Source organism: Acomys minous (genome assembly GCF_964271855.1).
Source record: "Acomys minous genome assembly, contig: SUPER_13_unloc_1, whole genome shotgun sequence".
NCBI classification, from domain to species: domain Eukaryota; kingdom Metazoa; phylum Chordata; class Mammalia; order Rodentia; family Muridae; genus Acomys; species Acomys minous.
The window spans coordinates 441,803-468,151 of NW_028182186.1; positions in this window are offsets into that span (position 1 = coordinate 441,803).

The following is a 26,349-nucleotide window of genomic DNA, read 5'->3' on the forward strand; positions in this document are numbered from 1 at the left end:
TTCTCCCAGCAAATACACTGTTTCTAAGGAAATGGGAACACACTGAGGAGACACTTGTGGGAGCTACTGTGACTACAACTGAGCTTCCCTACGCACAGGGAAGCAAGAGAAATGCTGATTTCATCAAGCCCAGGTACATACTCAGAATCTGTACTACTGCGCAAATAGGCATGTCTCTGTAGGCAAAAAACTCATTTCTGACAAAGTTGCCCAAATGCATCTCAGAAGTGTGCAACTTGTTCCCTGAGTTAGGAAACGTCGAGAAACGTTCGTTTCTGCTAGCGCTGTGCTTCTACACATGTATTTGCTGAACGGTGAAAGCGCACAGTAATGCACTTTTCTCCCAGCAAATACACTGTTTCTAAGGAAATGGGAACACACTGAGGAGACACTTGTGGGAGCTACTGTGACTAAAACTGAGCTCCCTACGCACAGGGAAGCAAGAGAAATGCTGATTTCATCAAGCCCAGTTACATACTCAGAATCTGTACTACTGCGCAAATAGGCATGTCTCTGTAGGCAAAAAACTCATTTCTGACAAAGTTGCCCAAATGCATCTCAGAAGTGTGCAACTTGTTCCCTGAGTTAGAAAACGTCGAGAAACGGTCTTTTCTGCTAGCGCTGTGCTTCTACACATGTATTTGCTGAACGGTGAAAGCGCACAGTAATGCACTTTTCTCCCAGCAAATACACTGTTTCTAAGGAAATGGGAACACACTGAGGAGACACTTGTGGGAGCTACTGTGACTAAAACTGAGCTCCCTACGCACAGGGAAGCAAGAGAAATGCTGATTTCATCAAGCCCAGTTACATACTCAGAATCTGTACTACTGCGAAAATAGGCATGTCTCTTTAGGCAAAAAACTCATTTCTGACAAAGTTGCCCAAATGCATCTCAGAAGTGTGCAACTTGTTCCCTGAGTTAGAAAACGTCGAGAAACGGTCGTTTCTGCTAGCGCTGTGCTTCTACACATGTATTTGCTGAACGGTGAAAGCGCACAGTAATGCACTTTTCTCCCAGCAAATACACTGTTTCTAAGGAAATGGGAACACACTGAGGAGACACTTGTGGGAGCTACTGTGACTAAAACTGAGCTTCCCTACGCACAGGGAAGCAAGAGAAATGCTGATTTCATCAAGCCCAGTTACATACTCAGAATCTGTACTACTGCGCAAATAGGCATGTCTCTGTAGGCAAAAAACTCATTTTGGACAAAGTTGCCCAAATGCATCTCAGAAGTGTGCAACTTGTTCCCTGAGTTAGAAAACGTCGAGAAACGGTCGTTTCTGCTAGCGCTGTGCTTCTACACATGTATTTGCTGAACGGTGAAAGCGCACAGTAATGCACTTTTCTCCCAGCAAATACACTGTTTTTAAGGAAATGGGAACACACTGAGGAGACACTTGTGGGAGCTACTGTGACTAAAACTCAGCTTCCCTACGCACAGGAAAGCTAGAGAAATGCTGATTTCATCAAGCCCAGTTACATACTCAGAATCTGTACTACTGCGCAAATAGGCATGTCTCTGTAGGCAAAAAACTCATTTCTCACAAAGTTGCCCAAATGCACCTCAGAAGTGTGCAACTTATTCCCTGAGTTAGAAAACGTCGAGAAACGGTCGTTTCTGCTAGCGCTGTGCTTCTACACATGTATTTGCTGAACGGGGAAAGCCCACAGTAACGCACTTTTCTCCCAGCAAAAACACTGTTTCTAAGGAAATGGGAACACACTGAGGAGACACTTGTGGGAGCTACTGGGACTAAAACGGAGCTTCCCTCTGCACAGGGAAGCAAGAGAAATGCTGATTATATCAAGCCCAGTTACATACTCAGAATCTGTACTACTGCGCAAATAGGCATGTCTCTGTAGGCAAAAAACTCATTTCTGACAAAGTTGCCCAAATGCATCTCAGAAGTGTGCAACTTGTTCCCTGAGTTAGAAAACGTCGAGAAACGGTCTTTTCTGCTAGCGCTGTGCTTCTACACATGTATTTGCTGAACGGTGAAAGCGCACAGTAATACACTTTTCTCCCAGCAAATACACTGTTTCTAAGGAAATGGGAACACACTGAGGAGACACTTGTGGGAGCTACTGGGACTAAAACTGAGCTTCTCTACGCACAGGGAAGCAAGAGAAATGCTGATTTCATCAAGCCCAGTTACATACTCAGAATCTGTACTACCGCGCAAATAGGCATGTCTCTGTAGGCAAAAAACTCATTTCTGACAAAGTTGCCCAAATGCATCTCAGAAGTGTGCAACTTGTTCCCTGAGTAAGAAAACGTCGAGAAACGGTCGTTTCTGCTAGCGCTGTGCTTCTACACATGTATTTGCAGAACGGTGAAAGCGCACAGTAATGCACTTTTCTCCCAGCAAATACACTGTTTCTAAGGAAATGGGAACACACTGAGGAGACACTTTTGGGAGCTACTGTGACTAAAACTGAGCTTCCCTACGCACAGGGAAGCAAGAGAAATGCTGATTTCATCAAGCCCAGTTACATACTCAGAATCTGTACTACTGCGCAAACAGGCATGTCTCTGTAGGCAAAAAACTCATTTCTGACAAAGTTGCCCAAATGCATCTCAGAAGTGTGGAACTTGTTCCCTGAGTTGGAAAATATCGAGAAACGGTCGTTTCTGCTAGCGCTGTGCTTCTACACATGTATTTGCTGAACGGTGAAAGCGCACAGTAATGCACTTTTCTCCCAGCAAATACACTGTTTCTAAGGAAATGGGAACACACTGAGGAGACACTTGTGGGAGCTACTGTGACTAAAACTGAGCTTCCCTACGCACAGGGAAGCAAGAGAAATGCTGATTTCATCAAGCCCAGTTACATACTCAGAATCTGTACTACTGCGCAAATAGGCATGTCTCTTTAGGCAAAAAACTCATTTCTGACAAAGTTGCCCAAATGCATCTCAGAAGTGTGCAACTTGTTCCCTGAGTTAGAAAACATCGAGAAACGGTCGTTTCTGCTAGCGCTGTGCTTCTACACATGTATTTGCTGAACAGTGAAAGCGCACAGTAATGCACTTTTCTCCCAGCAAATACACTGTTTCTAAGGAAATGGGAACACACTGAGGAGACACTTGTGGGAGCTACTGTGACTAAAACTGAGCTTCCCTACGCACAGGGAAGCAAGAGAAATGCTGATTTCATCAAGCCCAGTTACATACTCAGAATCTGTACTACTGCGCAAATAGGCATGTCTCTGTAGGCAAAAAACTCATTTCTGACAAAGTTGCCCAAATGAACCTCAGAAGTGTGCAACTTGTTCCCTGAGTTAGAAAACGTCGAGAAACGGTCGTTTCTGCTAGCGCTGTGCTTCTACACATGTATTTGCTGAACGGTGAAAGCCCACAGTAACGCACTTTTCTCCCAGCAAAAACACTGTTTCTAAGGAAATGGGAACACACTGAGGAGACACTTGTGGGAGCTACTGGGACTAAAACGGAGCTTCCCTCTGCACAGGGAAGCAAGAGAAATGCTGATTATATCAAGCCCAGTTACATACTCAGAATCTGTACTACTGCGCAAATAGGCATGTCTCTGTAGGCAAAAAACTCATTTCTGACAAAGTTGCCCAAATGCATCTCAGAAGTGTGCAACTTGTTCCCTGAGTTAGAAAACGTCGAGAATCGGTCTTTTCTGCTAGCGCTGTGCTTCTACACATGTATTTGCTGAACGGTGAAAGCGCACAGTAATGCACTTTTCTCCCAGCAAATACACTGTTTCTAAGGAAATGGGAACACACTGAGGAGACACTTGTGGGAGCTACTGGGACTAAAACTGAGCTTCTCTTCGCACAGGGAAGCAAGAGAAATGCTGATTTCATCAAGCCCAGTTACATACTCAGAATCTGTACTACCGCGCAAATAGGCATGTCTCTGTAGGCAAAAAACTCATTTCTGACAAAGTTGCCCAAATGCATCTCAGAAGTGTGCAACTTGTTCCCTGAGTTAGAAAACGTCGAGAAACGTTCGTTTCTGCTGGCGCTGTGCTTCTACACATGTATTTGCAGAACGGTGAAAGCGCACAGTAATGCACTTTTCTCCCAGCAAATACACTGTTTCTAAGGAAATGGGAACACACTGAGGAGACACTTTTGGGAGCTACTGTGACTAAAACTGAGCTTCCCTACGCACAGGGAAGCAAGAGAAATGCTGATTTCATCAAGCCCAGGTACATACTCAGAATCTGTACTACTGCGCAAACAGGCATGTCTCTGTAGGCAAAAAACTCATTTCTGACAAAGTTGCCCAAATGCATCTCAGAAGTGTGGAACTTGTTCCCTGAGTTAGAAAATATCGAGAAACGGTCGTTTCTGCTAGCGCTGTGCTTCTACACATGTATTTGCTGAACGGTGAAAGCGCACAGTAATGCACTTTTCTCCCAGCAAATACACTGTTTCTAAGGAAATGGGAACACACTGAGGAGACACTTGTGGGAGCTACTGTGACTAAAACTGAGCTTCCCTACGCACAGGGAAGCAAGAGAAATGCTGATTTCATCAAGCCCAGTTACATACTCAGAATCTGTACTACTGCGCAAATAGGCATGTCTCTTTAGGCAAAAAACTCATTTCTGACAAAGTTGCCCAAATGCATCTCAGAAGTGTGCAACTTGTTCCCTGAGTTAGAAAACATCGAGAAACGGTCGTTTCTGCTAGCGCTGTGCTTCTACACATGTATTTGCTGAACAGTGAAAGCGCACAGTAATGCACTTTTCTCCCAGCAAATACACTGTTTCTAAGGAAATGGGAACACACTGAGGAGACACTTGTGGGAGCTACTGTGACTAAAACTGAGCTTCCCTATGCACAGGGAAGCAAGAGAAATGCTGATTTCATCAAGCCCAGTTACATACTCAGAATCTGTACTACTGCGCAAATAGGCATGTCTCTGTAGGCAAAAAACTCATTTCTGACAAAGTTGCCCAAATGCATCTCAGAAGTGTGCAACTTGTTCCCTGAGTTAGAAAACGTCGAGAAACGGTCGTTTCTGCTAGTGCTGTGCTTCTACACATGTATTTGCAGAACGGTGAAAGTGCACAGTAATGCACTTTTCTCCCAGCAAATACACTGTTTCTAAGGAACTGGGAACACACTGAGGAGACACTTGTGGGAGCTACTGTGACTAAAACTGAGCTTCCCTACGCACAGGGAAGCAAGAGAAATGCTGATTTCATCAAGCCCAGTTACATACTCAGAGTCTGTACTACTGAGCAAATAGGCATGTCTCTATAGGCAAAAAACTCATTTTGGACAAAGTTGCCCAAATGCATCTCAGAAGTGTGCAACTTGTTCCCTGAGTTAGAAAACGCCGAGAAACAGTCGTTTCTGCTAGGGCTGTGCTTCTACACATGTATTTGCTGAACGGTGAAAGCGCACAGTAATGCACTTTTCTCCCAGCAAATACACTGTTTCTAAGGAAATGGGAACACACTGAGGAGACACTTGTGGGAGCTACTGTGACTAAAACTGAGCTTACCTACGCACAGGGAAGCAAGAGAAATGCTGATTTCATCAAGCCCAGTTACATACTCAGAATCTGTACTACTGCGCAAATAGGCATGTCTCTGTAGGCAAAAAACTCATTTCTGACAAAGTTGCCCAAATGCATCTCAGAAGTGTGCAACTTGTTACCTGAGTTAGAAAACGTCGAGAAACGGTCGTTTCTGCTAGCGCTGTGCTTCTACACATGTATTTGCTGAACGGTGAAAGCGCAGAGTAATGCACTTTTCTCCCAGCAAATACACTGTTTCTAAGGAAATGGGAACACACTGAAGAGACACTTGTGGGAGCTACTGTGACTAAAACTGAGCTTCCCTACGCACAGGGAAGCAAGAGAAATGCTCATTTCATCAAGCCCAGTTACATACTCAGAATCTGTACTACTGCGCAAATAGGCATGTCTCTGTAGGCAAAAAACTCATTTCTGACAAAGTTGCCCAAATGCATCTCAGAAGTGTGCAACTTGTTCCCTGAGTTAGAAAACGTCGAGAATCGGTCGTTTCTGCTAGCGCTGTGCTTCTACACATGTATTTGCTGAACGGTGAAAGCGCACAGTAATGCACTTTTCTCCCAGCAAATACACTGTTTCTAAGGAAATGGGAACACACTGAGGAGACACTTGTGGGAGCTACTGTGACTAAAACTGAGCTTCCCTACGCACAGGGAAGCAAGAGAAATGCTGATTTCATCAAGCCCAGTTACATACTCAGAATCTGTACTACTGCGCAAATAAGCATGTCTCTGTAGGCAAAAAACTCATTTCTGACAAAGTTGCCCAAATGCATCTCAGAAGTGTGCAACTTGTTCCCTGAGTTAGAAAACGTCGAGAATCGGTCATTTCTGCTAGCGCTGTGCTTCTACACATGTATTTGCAGAACTGTGAAAGCGCACAGTAATGCACTTTTCTCCCAGCAAATACACTGTTTCTAAGGAAATGGGAACACACTGAGGAGACACTTGTGGGAGCTACTGTGACTAAAACTGAGCTTCCCTACGCACAGGGAAGCAAGAGAAATGCTGATTTCATCAAGCCCAAGTACATACTCAGAATCTGTACTACTGCGCAAATAGGCATATCTCTGTAGGCAAAAAACTCATTTCTGACAAAGTTGCCCAAATGCATCTCAGAAGTGTGCAACTTGTTCCCTGAGTTAGAAAACATGGAGAAACGGTCGTTTCTGCTAGCGCTGTGCTTCTACACATGTATTTGCTGAACGGTGAAAGCGCACAGTAATGCACTTTTCTCCCAGCAAATACACTGTTTCTAAGGAAATGGGAACACACTGAGGAGACACTTGTGGGAGCTACTGTGACTAAAACTGAGCTTCCCTACGCACAGGGAAGCAAGAGAAATGCTGATTTCATCAAGCCCAGTTACATACTCAGAATCTGTACTACTGCGCAAATAGGCATGTCTCTTTAGGCAAAAAACTCATTTCTGACAAAGTTGCCCAAATGCATCTCAGAAGTGTGCAACTTGTTACCTGAGTTAGAAAACGTCGAGAAACGGTCGTTTCTGCTAGCGCTGTGTTTCTACACATGTATTTGCTGAACGGTGAAAGCGCAGAGTAATGCACTTTTCTCCCAGCAAATACACTGTTTCTAAGGAAATGGGAACACACTGAGGAGACACTTGTGGGAGCTACTGTGACTAAAACTGAGCTTCCCTACGCACAGGGAAGCAAGAGAAATGCTCATTTCATCAAGCCCAGTTACATACTCAGAATCTGTACTACTGCGCAAATAGGCATGTCTCTGTAGGCAAAAAACTCATTTCTGACAAAGTTGCCCAAATGCATCTCAGAAGTGTGCAACTTGTTCCCTGAGTTAGAAAACGTCGAGAAACGTTCGTTTCTGCTAGTGCTGTGCTTCTACACATGTATTTGAAGAACGGTGAAAGTGCACAGTAATGCACTTTTCTCCCAGCAAATACAATGTTTCTAAGGAACTGGGAACACACTGAGGAGACACTTGTGGGAGCTACTGTGACTAAAACTGAGCTTCCCTACGCACAGGGAAGCAAGAGAAATGCTGATTTCATCAAGCCCAGTTACATACTCAGAATCTGTACTACTGCGCAAATAGGCATGTCTCTGTAGGCAAAAAACTCACTTCTGACAAAGTTGCCCAAATGCATCTCAGAAGTGTGCAACTTGTTCCCTGAGTTAGAAAACGTCGAGAAACAGTCGTTTCTGCTAGGGCTGTGCTTCTACACATGTATATGCTGAACGGTGAAAGCGCACAGTAATGCACTTTTCTCCCAGCAAATACACTGTTTCTAAGGAAATGGGAACACACTGAGGAGACACTTGTGGGAGCTACTGTGACTAAAACTGAGCTTCCCTACGCACAGGGAAGCAAGACAAATGCTGATTTCATCAAGCCCAGTTACATACTCAGAATCTGTACTACTGCGCAAATAGGCATGTCTCTGTAGGCAAAAAACTCATTTCTGACAAAGTTGCCCAAATGCATCTCAGAAGTGTGCAACTTGTTCCCTGAGTTAGAAAACGTCGAGAAACGGTCGTTTCTGCTAGCGCTGTGCTTCTACACATGTATTTGCTGAACGGTGAAAGCGCACAGTAATTCACTTTTCTCCCAGCAAATACACTGTTTCTAAGGAAATGGGAACACACTGAGGAGACACTTGTCGGAGCTACTGTGACTAAAACTGAGCTTCCCTACGCACAGGGAAGCAAGAGAAATGCTGATTTCATCAAGCCCAGTTACATACTCAGAATCTGTACTACTGCGCAAATAGGCATGTCTCTGTAGGCAAAAAACTCATTTCTGACAAAGTTGCCCAAATGCATCTCAGAAGTGTGCAACTTGTTCCCTGAGTTAGAAAACGTCGAGAAACGGTCGTTTCTGCTAGTGCTGTGCTTCTACACATGTATTTGCAGAACGGTGAAAGTGCACAGTAAGGTACTTTTCTCCCAGCAAATACACTGTTTCTAAGGAACTGGGAACACACTGAGGAGACACTTGTGGGAGCTACTGTGACTAAAACTGAGCTTCCCTACGCACAGGGTAGCAAGAGAAATGCTGATTTCATCAAGCCCAGTTACATACTCAGAATCTGTACTACTGCGCAAATAGGCATGTCTCTTTAGGCAAAAAACTCATTTCTGACAAAGTTGCCCAAATGCATCTCAGAAGTGTGCAACTTGTTCCCTGAGTTAGAAAACGCCGAGAAACAGTCGTTTCTGCTAGGGCTGTGCTTCTACACATGTATTTGCTGAACGGTGAAAGCGCACAGTAATGCACTTTTCTCCCAGCAAATACACTGTTTCTAAGGAAATGGGAACACACTGAGGAGACACTTGTGGGAGCTACTGTGACTAAAACTGAGCTTCCCTATGCACAGGGAAGCAAGAGAAATGCTGATTTCATCAAGCCCATTTACATACTCAGAATCTGTACTACTGCGCAAATAGGCATGTCTCTGTAGGCAAAAAACTCATTTCTGACAAAGCTGCCCAAATGCATCTCAGAAGTGTGCAACTTGTTCCCTGAGTTAGAAAACGTCGAGAAACGGTCGTTTCTGCTAGCGCTGTGCTTCTACACATGTATTTGCTGAACGGTGAAAGCGCACAGTAATGCACTTTTCTCCCAGCAAATACACTGTTTCTAAGGAAATGGGAACACACTGAGGAGACACTTGTGGGAGCTACTGGGACTAAAACGGAGCTTCCCTATTCACAGGGAAGCAAGAGAAATGCTGATTTCATCAAGCCCAGTTACATACTCAGAATCTGTACTACTGCGCAAATAGGCATGTCTCTGTAGGCAAAAAACTCATTTCTGACAAAGTTGCCCAAATGCATCTCAGAAGTGTGCAACTTGTTCCCTGAGTTAGAAAACGTCGAGAATCGGTCGTTTCTGCTAGCGCTGTGCTTCTACACATGTATTTGCTGAACGGTGAAAGCGCACAGTAATGCACTTTTCTCCCAGCAAATACACTGTTTCTAAGGAAATGGGAACACACTGAGGAGACACTTGTGGGAGCTACTGGGACTAAAACTGAGCTTCCCTACGCACAGGGAAGCAAGAGAAATGCTGATTTCATCAAGCCCAGTTACATACTCAGAATCTGTACTACTGCGCAAATAGGCATGTCTCTGTAGGCAAAAAACTCATTTCTGACAAAGTTGCCCAAATGCATCTCAGAAGTGTGCAACTTGTTCCCTGAGTTAGAAAACGTCGAGAATCGGTCATTTCTGCTAGCGCTTTGCTTCTACACATGTATTTGCAGAACGGTGAAAGCGCACAGTAATGCACTTTTCTCCCAGCAAATACACTGTTTCTAAGGAAATGGGAACACACTGAGGAGACACTTGTGGGAGCTACTGTGACTAAAACTGAGCTTCCCTACGCACAGGGAAGCAAGAGAAATGCTGATTTCATCAAGCCCAAGTACATACTCAGAATCTGTACTACTGCGCAAATAGGCATATCTCTGTAGGCAAAAAACTCATTTCTGACAAAGTTGCCCAAATGCATCTCAGAAGTGTGCAACTTGTTCCCTGAGTTAGAAAACATGGAGAAACGGTCGTTTCTGCTAGCGCTGTGCTTCTACACATGTATTTGCTGAACGGTGAAAGCGCAGAGTAATGCACTTTTCTCCCAGCAAATACACTGTTTCTAAGGAAATGGGAACACACTGAGGAGACACTTGTGGGAGCTACTGTGACTAAAACTGAGCTTCCCTACGCACAGGGAAGCAAGAGAAATGCTCATTCATCAAGCCCAGTTACATACTCAGAATCTGTACTACTGCGCAAATAGGCATGTCTCTGTAGGCAAAAAACTCATTTCTGACAAAGTTGCCCAAATGCATCTCAGAAGTGTGCAACTTGTTCCCTGAGTTAGAAAACATCGAGAAACGTTCGTTTCTGCTAGTGCTGTGCTTCTACACATGTATTTGAAGAACGGTGAAAGTGCACAGTAATGCACTTTTCTCCCAGCAAATACAATGTTTCTAAGGAACTGGGAACACACTGAGGAGACACTTGTGGGAGCTACTGTGACTAAAACTGAGCTTCCCTACGCACAGGGAAGCAAGAGCAATGCTGATTTCATCAAGCCCAGTTACATACTCAGAATCTGTACTACTGCGCAAATAGGCATGTCTCTGTAGGCAAAAAACTCACTTCTGACAAAGTTGCCCAAATGCATCTCAGAAGTGTGCAACTTGTTCCCTGAGTTAGAAAACGTCGAGAAACAGTCGTTTCTGCTAGGGCTGTGCTTCTACACATGTAATTGCTGAACGGTGAAAGCGCACAGTAATGCACTTTTCTCCCAGCAAATACACTGTTTCTAAGGAAATGGGAACACACTGAGGAGACACTTGTGGGAGCTACTGTGACTACAACTGAGCTTCCCTACGCACAGGGAAGCAAGAGAAATGCTGATTTCATCAAGCCCAGTTACATACTCAGAATCTGTACTACTGCGCAAATAGGCATGTCTCTGTAGGCAAAAAACTCATTTCTGACAAAGTTGCCCAAATGCATCTCAGAAGTGTGCAACTTGTTCCCTGAGTTAGAAAACGTCGAGAAACGGTCGTTTCTGCTAGCGCTGTGCTTCTACACATGTATTTGCTGAACGGTGAAAGCGCACAGTAATGCACTTTTCTCCCAGCAAATACACTGTTTCTAAGGAAATGGGAACACACTGAGGAGACACTTGTGGGAGCTACTGGGACTAAAACGGAGCTTCCCTATGCACAGGGAAGCAAGAGAAATGCTGAATTCATCAAGCCCAGTTACATACTCAGAATCTGTACTACTGCGCAAATAGGCATGTCTCTGTAGGCAAAAAACTCATTTCTGACAAAGTTGCCCAAATGCATCTCAGAAGTGTGCAACTTGTTCCCTGAGTTAGAAAACGTCGAGAATCGGTCGTTTCTGCTAGCGCTGTGCTTCTACACATGTATTAGCTGAACGGTGAAAGCGCACAGTAATGCACTTTTCTCCCAGCAAATACACTGTTTTTAAGGAAATGGGAACACACTGAGGAGACACTTGTGGGAGCTACTGGGACTAAAACTGAGCTTCCCTACGCACAGGGAAGCAAGAGAAATGCTGATTTCATCAAGCCCAGTTACATACTCAGAATCTGTACTACTGCGCAAATAGGCATATCTCTGTAGGCAAAAAACTCATTTCTGACAAAGTTGCCCAAATGCATCTCAGAAGTGTGCAACTTGTTCCCTGAGTTAGAAAACATGGAGAAACGGTCGTTTCTGCTAGCGCTGTGCTTCTACACATGTATTTGCTGAACGGTGAAAGCGCACAGTAATGCACTTTTCTCCCAGCAAATACACTGTTTATAAGGAAATGGGAACACACTGAGGAGACACTTGTGGGAGCTACTGTGACTAAAACTGAGCTTCCCTACGCACAGGGAAGCAAGAGAAATGCTGATTTCATCAAGCCCAGTTACATACTCAGAATCTGTACTACTGCGAAAATAGGCATGTCTCTGTAGGCAAAAAACTCATTTCTGACAAAGTTGCCCAAATGCATTTCAGAAGTGTGCAACTTGTTCCCTGAGTTAGAAAACGTCGAGAAACGGTCGTTTCTGCTAGCGCTGTGCTTCTACACATGTATTTGCTGAACGGTGAAAGCGCAGAGTAATGCACTTTTCTCCCAGCAAATACACTGTTTCTAAGGAAATGGGAACACACTGAGGAGACACTTGTGGGAGCTACTGTGACTAAAACTGAGCTTCCCTACGCACAGGGAAGCAAGAGAAATGCTGATTTCATCAAGCCCAGTTACATACTCAGAATCTGTACTACTGCGCAAATAGGCATGTCTCTGTAGGCAAAAAACTCATTTCTGACAAAGTTGCCCAAATGCATCTCAGAAGTGTGCAACTTGTTCCCTGAGTTAGAAAACGTCGAGAAACGGTCGTTTCTGCTAGCGCTGTGCTTCTACACATGTATTTGCTGAACGGTGAAAGCGCACAGTAATGCACTTTTCTCCCAGCAAATACCCTGTTTCTAAGGAAATGGGAACACACTGAGGAGACACTTGTGGGAGCTACTGTGACTAAAACTGAGCTTCCCTACGCACAGGGAAGCAAGAGAAATGCTGATTTCATCAAGCCCATTTACATACTCAGAATCTGTACTACTGCGCAAATAGGCATGTCTCTTTAGGCAAAAAACTCATTTCTGACAAAGTTGCCCAAATGCATCTCAGAAGTGTGCAACTTGTTCCCTGAGTTAGAAAACGTCGAGAAACGGTCGTTTCTGCTAGCGCTGTGCTTCTACACATGTATTTGCTGAACGGTGAAAGCGCAGAGTAATGCACTTTTCTCCCAGCAAATACACTGTTTCTAAGGAAATGGGAACACACTGAGGAGACACTTGTGGGAGCTACTGTGACTAAAACTGAGCTTCCCTACGCACAGGGAAGCAAGAGAAATGCTGATTTCATCAAGCCCAGTTACATACTCAGAATCTGTACTACTGCGCAAATAGGCATGTCTCTTTAGGCAAAAAACTCATTTCTGACAAAGTTGCCCAAATGCATCTCAGAAGTGTGCAACTTGTTCCCTGAGTTAGAAAACGTCGAGAAACGGTCGTTTCTGCTAGCGCTGTGCTTCTACACATGTATTTGCAGAACGGTGAAAGGCAGAGTAATGCACTTTTCTCCCAGCAAATACACTGTTTCTAAGGAAATGGGAACACACTGAGGAGACACTTGTGGGAGCTACTGGGACTAAAACTGAGCTTCCCTACGCACAGGGAAGCAAGAGAAATGCTGATTTCATCAAGCCCAGTTACATACTCAGAATCTGTACTACTGCGCAAATAGGCATGTCTCTGTAGGCAAAAAACTCATTTCTGAGAAAGTTGCCCAAATGCATCTCAGAAGTGTGCCACTTGTTCCCTGATATAGAAAACATCGAGAAACGTTCGTTTCTGCTAGCGCTGTGATTCTACACATGTATTTGCTGAACGGTGAAAGCGCACAGTAATGCACTTTTCTCCCAGCAAATACACTGTTTCTAAGGAAATGGGAACACACTGAGGAGACACTTGTGGGAGCTACTGTGACTAAAACTGAGCTTCCCTACGCACAGGAAAGCAAGAGAAATGCTGATTTCATCAAGCCCAGTTACATACTCAGAATCTGTACTACTGCGCAAATAGGCATGTCTCTGTAGGCAAAAAACTCATTTCTGACAAAGTTGCCCAAATGCATCTCAGAAGTGTGCAACTTGTTCCCTGAGTTAGAAAACGTCTAGAAACGGGCGTTTCAGCTAGCGCTGTGCTTCTACACATGTATTTGCTGAACGGTGAAAGCGCACAGTAATGCACTTTTCTCCCAGCAAATACACTGTTTCTAAGGAAATGGGAACACACTGAGGAGACACTTGTGGGAGCTACTGTGGCTAAATCTGAGCTTCCCTACGCACAGGGAAGCAAGAGAAATGCTGATTTCATCAAGCCCAGTTACATACTCAGAATCTGTACTACTGCGCAAATAGGCATGTCTCTGTATGCAAAAAACTCATTTCTGACAAAGTTGCCCAAATGCATCTCAGAAGTGTGCAACTTGTTCCCTGAGTTAGAAAACGTCGAGAAACGTTCGTTTCTGCTAGCGCTGTGCTTCTACACATGTATTTGCTGAACGGTGAAAGCGCAGAGTAATGCACTTTTCTCCCAGCAAATACACTGTTTCTAAGGAAATGGGAACACACTGAGGAGACACTTGTGGGAGCTACTGTGACTAAAACTGAGCTTCCCTACGCACAGGAAAGCAAGAGAAATGCTGATTTCATCAAGCCCAGTTACATACTCAGAATCTGTACTACTGCGCAAATAGGCATGTCTCTTTAGGCACAAAACTCATTTCTGACAAAGTTGCCCAAATGCATCTCAGAAGTGTGCCACTTGTTCCCTGAGTTAGAAAACGTCGAGAAACGGTCGTTTCAGCTAGCGCTGTGCTTCTACACATGTATTTGCTGAACGGTGAAAGCGCACAGTAATGCACTTTTCTCCCAGGAAATACACTGTTTTTAAGGAAATGGGAACACACTGAGGAGACACTTGTGGGAGCTACTGTGACTTAAACTGAGCTTCCCTACGCACAGGGAAGCAAGAGAAATGCTGATTTCATCAATCCCAGTTACATACTCAGAATCTGTACTACTGCGCAAATAGGCATGTCTCTGTAGGCAAAAAACTCATTTCTGACAAAGTTGCCCAAATGCATCTCAGAAGTGTGCAACTTGTTCCCTGAGTTAGAAAACGTCGAGAAATGTTCGTTTTTGATAGCGCTGTGCTTCTACACATGTATTTGCTAAACGGTGAAATCGCACAGTAATGCACTTTTCTCCCAGCAAATACAATGTTTCTAAGTAAATGGGAACACACTGAGGAGATACTTGTGGTAGATACTGGGACTAAAACTGGGCTTCCCTACGCACAGGGAAGCAAGAGAAATGCTGATTTCATCAAGCCCAGTTACATACTCAGAATCTGTACTACTGCGCAAATAGGCATGTCTCTGTAGGCAAAAAACTCATTTCTGACAAAGTTGCCCAAATGCATCTCAGAAGTGTGCAACTTGTTCCCTGAGTTAGAAAACATCGAGAAACGGTCGTTTCTGATAGCGCTGTGCTTCTACACATGTATTTGCTGAACGGTGAAAGCACACAGTAATGCACTTTTCTCCCAGCAAATACACTGTTTCTAAGGAAATGGGAACACACTGAGGAGACACTTGTGGGAGCTACTGTGACAAAAATTGAGCTTCCCTACGCACAGGGAAGCAAGAGAAATGCTGATTTCATCCAGCCCAGTTACATACTCAGAATCTGTACTACTGCGCAAATAGGCATGTCTCTGTAGGCAAAAAACTCATTTCTGACAAAGTTGCCCAAATGCATCTCAGAAGTGTGCAACTTGTTCCCTGAGTTAGAAAACGTCGAGAAACGGTCGTTTCTGCTAGCGCTGTGCTTCTACACATGTATTTGCTGAACGGTGAAAGCGCACAGTAATGCATTTTCTCCCAGCAAATACACTGTTTCTAAGGAAATGGGAACACACTGAGGAGACACTTGTGGGAGCTACTGTGACTAAAACTGAGCCCCCTACGCACAGGGAAGGAAGAGAAATGCTGATTTCATCAAGCCCAGTTACACACTCAGAATCTGTACTACTGCGCAAATAGGCGTGTCTCTTTAGGCAAAAAACTCATTTCTGACAAAGTTTCCCAAATGCATCTCAGAAGTGTGCAACTTGTTCCCTGAGTTAGAAAACATCGAGAAACGATCGTTTCTACTAGCGCTGTGCTTCTACACATGTATTTGCTGAACGGTGAAAGTGCACAGTAATGCACTTTTCTCCCAGCAAATACACTGTTTCTAAGGAAATGGGAACACACTGAGGAGACACTAGTGGGAGCTACTGTGACTAAAACTGAGCTTCCCTATGCACAGGGAAGCAAGAGAAATGCTGATTTCATCAATCCCAGTTACATACTCAGAATCTGTACTACTGCGCAATTAGGCATGTCTCTGTAGGCAAAAAACTCATTTCTGACAAAGTTGCCCAAATGCATCTCAGAAGTGTGCAACTTGTTCCCTGAGTTAGAAAACGTCGAGAAATGTTCGTTTCTGATAGCACTGTGCTTCTACACATGTATTTGCTGAACGGTGAAAGCGCACAGTAATGCACTTTTCTCCCAGCAAATACACTGTTTCTAAGGAAATGGGAACACACTGAGGAGACACTTGTGGGAGTTACTGTGACTAAAACTGAGCTTCCCTACGCACAGGGAAGCAAGAGAAATGCTGATTTCATCAAGCCCAGTTACATACTCAGAATCTGAACTACTGCGCAAATAGGCCTGTCTATGTAGGCAAAAAACTCATTTCTGACAAAGTTGCCCAAATGCATCTCAGAAGTGTGCAACTTGTTCCCTGAGTTAGAAAACGTCGAGAAACGGTCGTTTCTGCTAGCGCTGTGCTTCTACACATGTATTTGCTGAACGGTGAAAGCGCACAGTAATGCACTTTTCTCCCAGCAAATACACTGTTTCTAAGGAAATGGGAACACACTGAGGAGACACTTGTGGGAGCTACTGTGACTAAAACTGAGCTTCCCTACGCACAGGGTAGCAAGAGAAATGCTGATTTCATCAAGCCCAGTTACATACTCAGAATCTGTACTACTGCGCAAATAGGCATGTCTCTTTAGGCAAAAAACTCATTTCTGACAAAGTTGCCCAAATGCATCTCAGAAGTGTGCCACTTGTTCCCTGAGTTAGAAAACATCGAGAATCGGTCGTTTCAGCTAGCGCTGTGCTTCTACACATGTATTTGCTGAACGGTGAAAGCGCACAGTAATGCACTTTTCTCTCAGGAAATACACTGTTTCTAAGGAAATGGGAACACACTGAGGAGACACTTGTGGGAGCTACTGTGACTAAAACTGAGCTTCCCTACGCACAGGGAAGCAAGAGAAATGCTGATTTCATCAAGCCCAGTTACATACTCAGAATCTGTACTACTGCGCAAATAGGCATGTCTCTGTAGGCAAAAAAACTCATTTCTGACAAAGTTGCCCAAATGCATCTCAGAAGTGTGCAACTTGTTCCCTGAGTTCGAAAACGTCGAGAAACGTTCGTTTCTGCCTTGCTGTGCTTCTACACATGTTGCTGAACGGTGAAAGCGCAGAGTAATGCACTTTTCTCCCAGCAAATACACTGTTTCTAAGGAAATGGGAACACACTGAGGAGACACTTGTGGGAGCTACTTTGACTAAAACTGAGCACCCTACGCACAGGGAAGCAAGAGAAATGCTGATTTCATCAAGCCCAGTTACATACTCAGAATCTGTACTACTGCGCAAATAGGCATGTCTCTGTAGGCAAAAAACTCATTTCTGACAAAGTTGCCCAAATGCATCTCAGAAGTGTGCAACTTGTTCTCTGAGTTAGAAAATGTCGAGAAACGGTCGTTTCTGCTAGCGCTGTGCTTCTACACATGTACTTGCTGAACGGTGAAAGCGCACAGTAATGCACTTTTCTCGCAGCAAATACACTGTTTCTAAGGAAATGGGAACACACTGAGGAGACACTTGTGGGAGCTACAGTGACTAAAACTGAGCTTCCCTACGCACAGGGAAGCAAGAGAAATGCTAATTTCATCAAGCCCAGTTACATACTCCGAATCTGTACTACTGCGCAAATAGGCATGTCTCTTTAAGGCAAAAAACTCACTTCTGACAAAGTTGCCCAAATACATCTCAGAAGTGTGCAACTTGTTCCCTGAGTTAGAAAACGTCGAGAAACGGTCGTTTCTGCTAGCGCTGTGCTTCTACACATGTATTTGCTGAACGGTGAAAGCGCACAGTAATGCACTTTTCTCCCAGCAAATACACTGTTTCTAAGGAAATGGGAACACACTGAGGAGACACTTGTGGGAGCTACTGTGACTAAAACTGAGCTTCCCTACGCACAGGGAAGCAAGAGAAATGCTGATTTCATCAAGCCCAGTTACATACTCAGAATCTGTACTACTCCGCAAATAGGCATGTCTCTTTAGGCAAAAAACTCATTTCTGACAAAGTTGCCCAAATGCATCTCAGAAGTGTGCAACTTGTTCCCTGAGTCAGAAAACGTTGAGAATCGGTCGTTTCAGCTAGCGCTGTGCTTCTACACATGTATTTGCTGAACGGTGAAAGCGCACAGTAATGCACTTTTCTCCCAGCAAATACACTGTTTCTAAGGAAATGGGAACACACTGAGGAGACACTTGTGGGAGCTACTGTGACTAAAACTGAGCTTCCCTACGCACAGGGAAGCAAGAGAAATGCTGATTTCATCAAGCCCAGTTACATACTCAGAATCTGTACTACTGCGCAAATAGGCATGTCTCTGTAGGCAAAAAACTCATTTCTGACAAAGTTGCCCAAATGCATCTCAGAAGTGTGCAACTTGTTCCCTGAGTTAGAAAACGCCGAGAAACGTTCGTTTCTGCTAGCGCTGTGCTTCTACACATGTATTTGCTGAACGGTGAAATCGCACAGTAATGCACTTTTCTCCCAGCAAATACAATGTTTCTAAGGAAATGGGAACACACTGAGGAGACACTTGTGGGAGATACTGGGACTAAAACTGGGCTTCCCTACGCACAGGGAAGCAAGAGAAATGCTGATTTCATCAAGCCCAGTTACATACTCAGAATCTGTACTACTGCGCAAATAGGCATGTCTCTGTAGACAAAAAACTCATTTCTGACAAAGTTGCCCAAATGCATCTCAGAAGTGTGCAACTTGTTCCCTGAGTTAGAAAACGTCGAGAAACGGTCATTTCTGCTAGCGCTGTGCTTCTACACATGTATTTGCTGAACGGTGAAAGCGCACAGTAATTCACTTTTCTCCCAGCAAATACACTGTTTCTAAGGAAATGGGAACACACTGAGGAGACACTTGTGGGAGCTACTGTGACAAAAATTGAGCTTCCCTACGCACAGGGAAGCAAGAGAAATGCTGATTTCATCAAGCCCAGTTACATACTCAGAATCTGAACTACTGCGCAAATAGGCCTGTCTATGTAGGCAAAAAACTCATTTCTGACAAAGTTGCCCAAATGCATCTCAGAAGTGTGCAACTTGTTCCCTGAGTTAGAAAACGTCGAGAAACGGTCGTTTCTGCTAGCGCTGTGCTTCTACACATGTATTTGCTGAACGGTGAAAGCGCACAGTAATGCACTTTTCTCCCAGCAAATACACTGTTTCTAAGGAAATGGGAACACACTGAGGAGACACTTGTGGGAGCTACTGTGACTAAAACTGAGCTTCCCTACGCACAGGGTAGCAAGAGAAATGCTGATTTCATCAAGCCCAGTTACATACTCAGAATCTGTACTACTGCGCAAATAGGCATGTCTCTTTAGGCAAAAAACTCATTTCTGACAAAGTTGCCCAAATGCATCTCAGAAGTGTGCCACTTGTTCCCTGAGTTAGAAAACATCGAGAATCGGTCGTTTCAGCTAGCGCTGTGCTTCTACACATGTATTTGCTGAACGGTGAAAGCGCACAGTAATGCACTTTTCTCTCAGGAAATACACTGTTTCTAAGGAAATGGGAACACACTGAGGAGACACTTGTGGGAGCTACTGTGACTAAAACTGAGCTTCCCTACGCACAGGGAAGCAAGAGAAATGCTGATTTCATCAAGCCCAGTTACATACTCAGAATCTGTACTACTGCGCAAATAGGCATGTCTCTGTAGGCAAAAAAACTCATTTCTGACAAAGTTGCCCAAATGCATCTCAGAAGTGTGCAACTTGTTCCCTGAGTTCGAAAACGTCGAGAAACGTTCGTTTCTGCCTTGCTGTGCTTCTACACATGTTGCTGAATGGTGAAAGCACACAGTAATGCACTTTTCTCCCAGCAAATACACTGTTTCTAAGGAAATGGGAACACACTGAGGAGACACTTGTGGGAGCTACTTTGACTAAAACTGAGCACCCTACGCACAGGGAAGCAAGAGAAATGCTGATTTCATCAAGCCCAGTTACATACTCAGAATCTGTACTACTGCGCAAATAGGCATGTCTCTGTAGGCAAAAAACTCATTTCTGACAAAGTTGCCCAAATGCATCTCAGAAGTGTGCAACTTGTTCTCTGAGTTAGAAAATGTCGAGAAACGTTCGTTTCTGCTAGCGCTGTGCTTCTACACATGTACTTGCTGAACGGTGAAAGCTCACAGTAATGCACTTTTCTCGCAGCAAATACACTGTTTCTAAGGAAATGGGAACACACTGAGGAGACACTTGTGGGAGCTACAGTGACTAAAACTGAGCTTCCCTACGCACAGGGAAGCAAGAGAAATGCTGATTTCATCAAGCCCAGTTACATACTCAGAATCTGTACTACTGCGCAAATAGGCATGTCTCTTTAAGGCAAAAAACTCATTTCTGACAAAGTTGCCCAAATACATCTCAGAAGTGTGCAACTTGTTCCCTGAGTTAGAAAACGTCGAGAAACGGTCGTTTCTGCTAGCGCTGTGCTTCTACACATGTATTTGCTGAACGGTGAAAGCGCACAGTAATGCACTTTTCTCCCAGCAAATACACTGTTTCTAAGGAAATGGGAACACACTGAGGAGACACTTGTGGGAGCTACTGTGACTAAAACTGAGCTTCCCTACGCACAGGGAAGCAAGAGAAATGCTGATTTCATCAAGCCCAGTTACATACTCAGAATCTGTACTACTCCGCAAATAGGCATGTCTCTTTAGGCAAAAAACTCATTTCTGACAAAGTTGCCCAAATGCATCTCAGAAGTGTGCCACTTGTTCCCTGAGTTAGAAAACGTCGAGAATCGGTCGTTTCAGCTAGCGCTGTGCTTCTACACATGTATTTGCTGAACGGTGAAAGCGCACAGTAATGCACTTTTCTCCCAGGAAATACACTGTTTCTAAGGAAATGGGAACACACTGAGGAGACACTTGTGGGAGCTACTGTGACTAAAACTGAGCTTCCCTACGCACAGGGAAGCAAGAGAAATGCTGATTTCATCAAGCCCAGTTACATACTCAGAATCTGTACTACTGCGCAAATAGGCATGTCTCTGTAGGCAAAAAACTCATTTCTGACAAAGTTGCCCAAATGCATCTCAGAAGTGTGCAACTTGTTCCCTGAGTTAGAAAACGCCGAGAAACGTTCGTTTCTGCTAGCGCTGTGCTTCTACACATGTATTTGCTGAACGGTGAAATCGCACAGTAATGCACTTTTCTCCCAGCAAATACAATGTTTCTAAGGAAATGGGAACACACTGAGGAGACACTTGTGGGAGATACTGGGACTAAAACTGGGCTTCCCTACGCACAGGGAAGCAGGAGAAATGCTGATTTCATCAAGCCCAGTTACATACTCAGAATCTGTACTACTGCGCAAACAGGCATGAATCTGTAGACAAAAAACTCATTTCTGACAAAGTTGCCCAAATGCATCTCAGAAGTGTGCAACTTGTTCCCTGAGTTAGAAAACGTCGAGAAACGGTCGTTTCTGCTAGCGCTGTGCTTCTACACATGTATTTGCTGAACGGTGAAAGCGCACAGTAATTCACTTTTCTCCCAGCAAATACACTGTTTCTAAGGAAATGGGAACACACTGAGGAGACACTTGTGGGAGCTACTGTGACAAAAATTGAGCTTCCCTACGCACAGGGAAGCAAGAGAAATGCTGATTTCTTCAAGCCCAGTTACATACTCAGAATCTGTACTACTGCGCAAATAGGCATGTCTCTTTAGGCAAAAAACTCATTTCTAACAAAGTTGCCCAAATGCATCTCAGAAGTGTGCAACTTGTTCCCTGAGTTAGAAATCGTCGAGAAACGTTCGTTTCTGCTAGCGCTGTGCTTCTACACATGTTGCTGAACGGTAAAAGCGCACAGTAATGCACTTTTCTCCCAGCAAATAAACTGTTTCTAAGGAAATGGGAACACACTGAGGAGACACTTGTGGGAGCTACTGTGACTAAAACTGAGCTTCCCTACGCACAGGGAAGCAAGAGAAATGCTGATTTCATCAAGCCCAGTTACATACTCAGAATCTGTACTACTGCGCAAATAGGCATGTCTCTGTAGGCAAAAAACTCATTTCTGACAAAGTTGCCCAAATGCATCTCAGAAGTGTGCAACCTGTTCCCTGAGTGAGAAAACGTCGAGAAACGTTCCTTTCTGCTAGTGCTGTGCTTCTACACATGTATTTGCTGAACGGTGAAAGCGCACAGTAATGCACTTTTCTCCCAGCAAAAAAACTGTTTCTAAGGAAATGGGAACACACTGAGGAGACACTTGTGGGAGCTACTGTGACTAAAACTGAGCTTCCCTACGCACAGGGAAGCAAGAGAAATGCTGATTTCATCAAGCCCAGTTACATACTCAGAATCTGTACTACTGCGCAAATAGGCATGTCTCTTTAGGCAAAAAACTCATTTATGACAAAGTTGCCCAAATGCATCTCAGAAGTGTGCAACTTGTTCTCTGAGTTAGAAAATGTCGAGAAACGTTCGTTTCTGCTAGTGCTGTGCTTCTACACATGTACTTGCTGAACGGTGAAAGCGCACAGTAATGCACTTTTCTCCCAGGAAATACACTGTTTCTAAGGAAATGGGAACACACTGAGGAGACACTTGTGGGAACTACTGTGACTAAAACTGAGCTTTCCTATGCACAGGGAAGCAAGAGAAATGCTGATTTCATCAAGACCATTTACATACTCAGAATCTGTACTACTGCGCAAATAGGCATGTCTCTGTAGGCAAAAAACTCATTTCTGACAAAGTTGCCCAAATACATCTCAGAAGTGTGCAACTTGTTCCCTGAGTTAGAAAACGTCGAGAAACGGTCGTTTCTGCTAGCGTTGTGCTTCTACACATGTATTTGCTGAACGGTGAAAGCACACAGTAATGCACTTTTCTCCCAGCAAATACACTGTTTCTAAGGAAATGGGAACACACTGAGGAGACACTTGTGGGAGCTACTGTGACTAAAACTGAGCCCCCTACGCACAGGGAAGAAAGAGAAATGCTGATTTCATCAAGCCCAGTTACATACTCAGAATCTGTACTACTGCGCAAATAGGCATGTCTATGTAGGCAAAAAACTCATTTCTGACAAAGTTGCCCAAATGCATCTCAGAATTGTGCAACTTGTTCCCTGAGTTAGAAAAAGTCGAGAAACGGTCGTTTCTGCTACCACTGTGCTTCTACACATGTATTTGCTGAACGGTGAAAGCGCACAGTAATGCACTTTTCTCGCAGCAAATACACTGTTTCTAAGGAAATGGGAACAATCTGAGGAGACACTTGTGGGAGCTACTGTGACTAAAACTGAGCTTCCCTACGCACAGGGAAGCAAGAGAAATGCTGATTTCATCAAGCCCAGTTACATACTCAGAATCTGTACTACTGCGCAAATAGGCATGTCTCTTTAGGCAAAAAACTCATTTCTGAGAAAGTTGCCCAAATACATCTCAGAAGTGTGCAACTTGTTCCCTGAGTTAGAAAACGTCGAGAAACGGTCGTTTCTGCCAGCGCTGTGCTTCTACACATGTATTTGCTGAACGGTGAAAGCGCACAGTAATGCACTTTTCTCCCAGCAAATACACTGTTTCTAAGGAAATGGGAACACACTGAGGAGACACTTGTGGGAGCTACTGTGACTAAAACTGAGCCCCCTACGCACAGGGAAGCAAGAGAAATGCTGATTTCATCAAGCCCAGTTACATACTCAGAATCTGTACTACTGCGCAAATAGGCATGTCTCTTTAGGCAAAAAACTCACTTCTGACAAAGTTGCCCAAATGCATCTCAGAAGTGTGCAACTTGTTCCTTGAGTTAGAAAACGTCGAGAAACGGTCGTTTCTGCTAGCGCTGTGCTTCTACACATGTATTTGCTGAACGGTGAAAGCGCACAGTAATGTACTTTTCTCCCAGCAAATACAATGTGTCTAAGGAAATGAGAACACACTGAGGAGACACTTGTGGGAGCTACTGTGACTAAAACTGAGCTTCCCTACGCACAGGGAAGCAAGAGAAATGCTGATTTCATCAAGCCCAGTTACATACTCAGAATCTGTACTACTGCGCAAATAGGCATGTCTCTGTAGGCAAACAACTCATTTCTGACAAAGTTGCCCAAATGCATCTCAGAAGTGTGCAACTTGTTCTCTGAGTTAGAATATGTCGAGAAACGTTCGTTTCTGCTAGCGCTGTGCTTCTACACATGTACTTGCTGAACGGTGAAAGCGCACAGTAATGCACTTTTCTCCCAGCAAATACACTGTTTCTAAGGAAATGGGAACACACTGAGGAGACACATGTGGGAGCTACTGTGACTAAAACTGAGCTTCCCTACGCACAGGGAAGCAAGAGAAATCCTGATTTCATAAAGCCCAGTTGCAAACTCAGAATCTGTACTACTGCGCAAATAGGCATGTCTCTGTAGGCAAAAAACTCATTTCTGACAAAGTTGCCCAAATGCATCTCAGAAGTGTGCAACTTGTTCCCTGAGTTAGAAAACTTCGAGAAACGTTCGTTTCTGCTAGCGCTGTGCTTCTACACATGTATTTGCTGAACGGTGAAAGCGCACAGTTATGCACTTTTCTCCCAGCAAATACACTGTTTCTAAGGAAATGGGAACACACTGAGGAGACACTTGTGGGGGCTACTGTGACTAAAACTGAGCTTCCCTACGCACAGGGAAGCAAGAGAAATGCTGATTTCATCAAGCCCAGTTACATACTCAGAATCTGTACTACTGCGCAAATAGGCATGTCTCTGTAGGCAAAAAACTCATTTCTGACAAAGTTGCCCAAATGCATCTCAGAAGTGTGCAACCTGTTCCCTGAGTGAGAAAACGTCGAGAAACCTTCATTTCTGCTAGCGCTGTGCTTCTACACATGTATTTGCTGAACGGTGAAAGCGCACAGTAATGCACTTTTCTCCCAGCAAATACACTGTTTCTAAGGAAATGGGAACACACTGAGGAGACACTTGTGGGAGCTACTGTGACTAAAACTGAGCTTCCCTACGCACAGGGTAGCAAGAGAAATGCTGATTTCATCAAGCCCAGTTACATACTCAGAATCTGTACTACTGCGCAAATAGGCATGTCTCTTTAGGCAAAAAACTCATTTCTGACAAAGTTGCCCAAATGCATCTCAGAAGTGTGCAACTTGTTCTCTGAGTTAGAAAATGTCGAGAAACGTTCATTTCTGCTAGTGCTGTGCTTCTACACATGTACTTTCTGAACGGTGAAAGCGCACAGTAATGCACTTTTCTCCCAGCAAATACACTGTTTCTAAGGAAATGGGAACACACTGAGGAGACACTTGTGGGAGCTACTGTGACTAAAACTGAGCTTCCCTACGCACAGGGTAGCAAGAGAAATGCTGATTTCATCAAGCCCAGTTACATACTCAGAATCTGTACTACTGCGCAAATAGGCATGTCTCTTTAGGCAAAAAACTCATTTCTAACAAAGTTGCCCAAATACATCTCAGAAGTGTGCAACTTGTTCCCTGAGTTAGAAAACGTCGAGAAACGGTCGTTTCTGCTAGCGCTGTGCTTCTACACATGTATTTGCTGAACGGTGAAAGCACACAGTAATGCACTTTTCTCCCAGCAAATACACTGTTTCTAAGGAAATGGGAACACACTGAGGAGACACTTGTGGGAGCTACTGTGACTAAAACTGAGCCCCCTACGCACAGGGAAGCAAGAGAAATGCTGATTTCATCAAGCCCAGTTACATACTCAGAATCTGTACTACTGCGCAAATAGGCATGTCTCTGTAGGCAAAAAACTCATTTCTGACAAAGTTGCCCAAATGCATCTCAGAAGTGTGCAACTTGTTCCCTGAGTTAGAAAACGTCGAGAAACGGTCGTTTCTGCTACCACTGTGCTTCTACACATGTATTTGCTGAACGGTGAAAGCGCACAGTAATGCACTTTTCTCCCAGCAAATACACTGTGTCTAAGGAAATGGGAACACACTGAGGAGACACTTGTGGGAGCTACTTTGACTAAAACTGAGCACCCTACGCACAGGGAAGCAAGAGAAATGCTGATTTCATCAAGCCCAGTTACATACTCAGAATCTGTACTACTGCGCAAATAGGCATGTCTCTGTAGGCAAAAAACTCATTTCTGACAAAGTTGCCCAAATGCATCTCAGAAGTGTGCAACTTGTTCTCTGAGTTAGAAAATGTCGAGAAACGTTCGTTTCTGCTAGCGCTGTGCTTCTACACATGTACTTGCTGAACGGTGAAAGCGCACAGTAATGCACTTTTCT